The sequence below is a fragment of the Bombina bombina genome, chromosome 3 (genome assembly GCF_027579735.1).
Source record: "Bombina bombina isolate aBomBom1 chromosome 3, aBomBom1.pri, whole genome shotgun sequence".
Lineage (NCBI taxonomy): Eukaryota > Metazoa > Chordata > Amphibia > Anura > Bombinatoridae > Bombina > Bombina bombina.
The window spans coordinates 614,310,828-614,316,464 of NC_069501.1; positions in this window are offsets into that span (position 1 = coordinate 614,310,828).

Genomic DNA, 5,637 nt, shown 5'->3' on the forward strand with positions numbered 1-5,637 from the left:
TATCCTTATTTACTCAAAAAGTAAGGAAGATCATATCAAACATGTCTATTGGGTTCTAGCTCGATTAAAAGACCATCACCTCTTCGCAAAATTAGGAAAATGCCACTTCCATCAAACCTCTATAAAATTCCTTAGATATGTAATTTCTTCTACTGGAATTCAGATGGAGACCGAAAAACATAATTTATGCTTACCTGATAAATTTATTTCTCTTGTAGTGTAGTCAGCCCACGGGTCATCCATTACTTATGGAATATATCTCTTCCTAACAGGAAGCTGCAAGAGGATCACCCAGCAGAGCTGCTACATAGCTCCTCCCCTCACATGACATATTCAGTAATTCGACCAAAGCAGACGAGAAAGGAGAAACCATAGGGTGCAGTGGTGACTGGAGTTTAATTAAAATTTAGGTCTGCCTTAAAGACAGGGCGGGCCGTGGACTGACTACACTACAAGAGAAATAAATTTATCAGGTAAGCATAAATTATGTTTTCTCTTGTTAAGTGTAGTCAGTCCACGGGTCATCCATTACTGATGGAATACCAATACCAAAGCTTAAGTACACGGATGAAGGGAGGGACAAGGCAGGAACATTAAACAGAAGGAACCACTGCCTGAAGTACCTTTCTCCCAAAAATAGCCTCCGAAGAAGCAAAAGTGTCAAATTTGTAAAATTTTGAAAAGGTGTGAAGCGAAGACCAAGTCGCAGCCTTGCAAATCTGTTCAACAGAGGCCTCATTTTTAAAGGCCCAGGTGGAAGCCACAGCTCTAGTAGAATGAGCTGTAATCCTTTCAGGAGGCTGCTGTCCAGCAGTCTCATAGGCTAAACGTATTATGCTACGAAGCCAAAAAGAGAGAGAGGTAGCCGAAGCCTTTTGACCTCTTTTCTGTCCAGAGTAAACGACAAAAAGGGAAGAAGTTTGACGAAAATCTTTAGTTGCCTGCAAATAGAACTTCAGGGCATGGACTACGTCCAAATTATGCAAAAGTCGTTCCTTCTTTGAAGAAGGGTTAGGACACAGTGATGGAAAAACAATCTCTTGATTGATATACCTGTTAGTAAGTACCTTAGGTAAGAACCCAGGTTTAGTACGCAGAACTACCTTGTCTGAATGAAAAATCAGATAAGGAGAATCACAATGTAAGGCAGATAACTCAGAGACTCTTCGAGCCGAGGAAATAGCCATCAAAAACAAAACCTTCCAGGATAACAGCTTGATATCAATGGAATGAAGGGGTTCAAATGGAACGCCTTGAAGAACATTAAGAACTAAGTTTAAGCTCCACGGCGGAGCAACAGTCTTAAACACAGGCTTAATCCTAGTTAAAGCCTGACAAAAAGCCTGAACGTCTGGAACATCAGCCAGACGTTTGTGTAGGAGAATAGACAGAGCAGAAATCTGTCCCTTTAACGAACTAGCAGATAAGCCCTTTTCTAAACCCTCTTGTAGAAAGGACAATATCCTAGGAATCCTAACCTTACTCCATGAGTAACTCTTGGATTCGCACCAATATAAATATTTACGCCATATCTTATGGTAAATTTTTCTGGTAACAGGCTTCCTAGCCTGTATTAAGGTATCAATAACCGACTCAGAGAAGCCACGCTTTGATAGAATCAAGCGTTCAATCTCCATGCAGTCAGCCTCAGAGAAATTAGATTTGGATGTTTGAAAGGACCCTGAATTAGAAGGTCCTGTCTCAGAGGCAGAGACCACGGTGGACAGGACGACATGTCCACTAGGTCTGCATACCAGGTCCTGCGTGGCCACGCAGGCGCTATCAGAATCACTGAAGCTCTCTCCTGTTTGATCTTGGCAATCAAACGAGGAAGCATCGGGAATGGTGGAAACACATAAGCCATGTTGAAGACCCAAGGGGCTGTCAGAGCATCTATCAGCACCGCTCCCGGGTCCCTGGACCTGGATCCGCAACAAGGAAGCTTGGCGTTCTGGCGAGACGCCATGAGATCAAGATCTGGTTTGCCCCAACGAAGAATCAGTTGAGCAAAGACCTCCGGATGAAGTTCCCAATCCCCCGGATGAAAAGTCTGGCGACTTAGAAAATCCGCCTCCCAGTTCTCTACGCCTGGGATGTAAATCGCTGACAGGTGGCAAGAGTGAGACTCTGCCCAGCGAATTATCTTTGAGACTTCCAACATCGCTAGGGAACTTCTGGTTCCCCCTTGATGGTTGATGTAAGCCACAGTCGTGATGTTGTCCGACTGAAATCTGATGAACCTCAGAGTTGCTAACTGAGGCCAAGCTAGGAGAGCATTGAATATTGCTCTTAATTCCAGAATATTTATTGGGAGGAGTTTCTCCTCCTGAGTCCATAATCCCTGAGCTTTCAGGGAGTTCCAGACTGCGCCCCAGCCTAGAAGGCTGGCGTCTGTTGTTACAATCGTCCAATCTGGCCTGCGAAAGGTCATCCCCTTGGACAGATGTGGCCGAGAGAGCCACCATAGAAGAGAATCTCTGGTCTCTTGATCCAGACTTAGTAGGGGGGACAAATCTGAGTAATCCCCGTTCCACTGACTTAGCATGCACAATTGCAGCGGTCTGAGATGCAGGCGCGCAAATGGTACTATGTCCATTGCCGCTACCATTAAGCCGATTACTTCCATGCACTGAGCTACTGACGGGTGTGGAATGGAATGAAGGACACGGCAAGCATTTAGAAGTTTTGATAACCTGGCCTCTGTCAGGTAAATTTTCATCTCTACAGAATCTATAAGAGTCCCTAGAAAGGGAACTCTTGTAAGTGGTAATAGAGAACTCTTTTCCACGTTCACCTTCCACCCATGCAACATCAGAAATGCCAGAACTATCTCTGTATGAGACTTGGCAGTTTGAAAACTTGACGCTTGTATCAGAATGTCGTCTAGGAAAGCAAATCTTAGGTACCGATAATGATCCTTGTGAATCGGTATGTGAAGGTAGGCATCCTTTAAATCCACTGTGGTCATGTAATGACCCTCTTGGATCATGGGAAGGATGGTTCGAATAGTTTCCATTTTGAATGATGGAACTCTTAGAAATTTGTTTAGGATTTTTAAGTCCAAGATTGGTCTGAAGGTTCCCTCTTTCTTGGGAACCACAAATAGATTTGAATAGAATCCCTGCCCGTGTTCCGTCCGCGGAACTGGGTGGATCACCCCCATTAGTAAAAGGTCTTGTACACAGCGTAGAAACGCCTCTTTCTTTATTTGGCTTGCTGATAACCTTGAAAGATGAAATCTCCCTCGTGGAGGAGAAGTTTTGAAGTCCAGGAGATATCCCTGAGATATGATCTCCAACGCCCAGGGATCCTGGACATCTCTTGCCCAAGCCTGGGCGAAGAGAGAAAGTCTGCCCCCCACTAGATCCGTTTCCGGATAGGGGGCCCTCTCATCATGCTGTCTTGGAGGCAGCAGCAGGTTTCTTGCCTGCTTGCCCTTGTTCCAGGACTGGTTAACTTTCCAGCCCTGCCTGTAACGAGAAACAGCTCCTTCCTGTTTTGGAGCGGAGGAAGTTGATGCTGCTCCAGCCTTGAAGTTACGAAAGGCACGAAAATTAGACTGTTTGGCCATTGATTTGGCCCTGTCCTGAGGTAGAGCATGGCCCTTACCTCCCGTGATGTCAGCTATAATTTCTTTCAAGCCGGGCCCGAATAAGGTCTGCCCTTTGAAAGGAATATTAAGCAATTTAGATTTAGAAGTCACGTCAGCTGACCAGGATTTAAGCCATAGCGCTCTGCGCGCTTGGATGGCGAATCCGGAGTTCTTAGCCGTAAGTTTGGTTAAATGTACGACGGCATCAGAAACAAATGCGTTAGCTAGCTTAAGTGCTTTAAGCTTGTTCATAATTTCATCCAATGGAGCTGTGCGAATGGCCTCTTCCAGAGACTCAAACCAGAATGCCGCCGCAGCAGTGACAGGCGCAATGCATGCAAGGGGCTGTAAGATAAAACCTTGTTGAACAAACATTTTCTTAAGGTAACCCTCTAATTTCTTATCCATTGGATCTGAAAAGGCACAACTATCCTCCACCGGGATAGTGGTACGCTTAGCTAAAGTAGAAACTGCTCCCTCCACCTTAGGGACCGTCTGCCATAAGTCTCGTGTGGTGGCGTCTATAGGAAACATTTTCCTAAATATGGGAGGAGGGGAAAAGGGCACACCAGGTCTATCCCACTCCTTGCTAATAATCTCTGTAAGCCTTTTAGGTATAGGAAACACGTCAGTACACACCGGTACCGCATAGTATCTATCCAGCCTACATAATTTTTCTGGAATTGCAACCGTGTTACAATCATTCAGAGCCGCTAATACCTCCCCTAGCAATATGCGGAGGTTCTCAAGCTTAAATTTAAAATTAGAAATCTCTGAATCCAGTCTCCCTGGATCAGATCCGTCACCCACAGAATGAAGCTCTCCGTCTTCACGTTCTGCAAACTGTGACGCAGTATCTGACATGGCTCTCACCTCATCCGCGCGCTCTGTCCTTAACCCAGAGCTATCGCGCTTGCCTCTTAATTCTGGCAATTTAGATAATACTTCTGTCATAACAGTAGCCATGTCTTGCAAAGTGATTTGTAAGGGCCTCCCTGATGTACTTGGCGCCACAAAATCACGCACCTCCTGAGCGGGAGGCGAAGGTACTGACACGTGAGGAGAGTTAGTCGGCATAACTTCCCCCTCGTTGTCTGGTGATAATTTCTTTACATGTAAAGATTGACTTTTATTTAAAGTAGCATCAATGCAATTAGTACATAAATTTCTATTGGGCTCCACATTGGCCTTTAAACATAGTGAACAAAGAGATTCATCTGTGTCAGACATGTTTAAACAGACTAGCAATGAGACTAGCAAGCTTGGAAATACTTTTCTAAATAAATTTACAAGCAATATAAAAAACGCTACTGTGCCTTTAAGAAGCACAAAAAGCTGTCACAGTTGAAATAACAATGAACCAAAATAGTTATAGCAACCAATTTTTCACAGTAAATGTATTAAGTTAGCAAAGGATTGCACCCACCAGCAAATGGATGATTAACCCCTTAATACCCAAAAACGGATTAACAATTTAATAATTAACGTTTTTCTCACAGTCAAAACACACTGTCACAGGTCTGCTGTGACTGATTACCTCCCTCAAAATGGATTTTGAAGACCCCTGAGCTCTCTAGAGACGATCTGGATCATGGAGGATGAAGTAGACAGATTGTGACTGAATTTTTACTGCGCAAAAAAAGCGCTAAAATAGGCCCCTCCCACTCATATTACAACAGTGGGGAAGCTCAGAAAACTGTTTCTATGCAGAAAACAAAGATGGCCATGTGGTAAAAATCATGCCCCAATAAGTTTTATCACCAAGTACCTCACAAAAAACGATTAACATGCCAGTAAACGTTTTAAACATACATTTGAAAAGTTATGAATTGTTATTAATAAGCCTGCTACCAGTCGCTTTTACTGCAGTTAAGGCTCATACATTATTTCAGTATTAACAGTATTTTCAGAGTCAATTCCATTCCTTAGAAAAATACATTCAGTGTACACACACTCATCAGCCTAATACCAGTCGCTATCACTGAATTTAAGGCTGAACTTACTTTACATTGGTATCAGCAGTATTTTCTCAGTCAATTCCATTC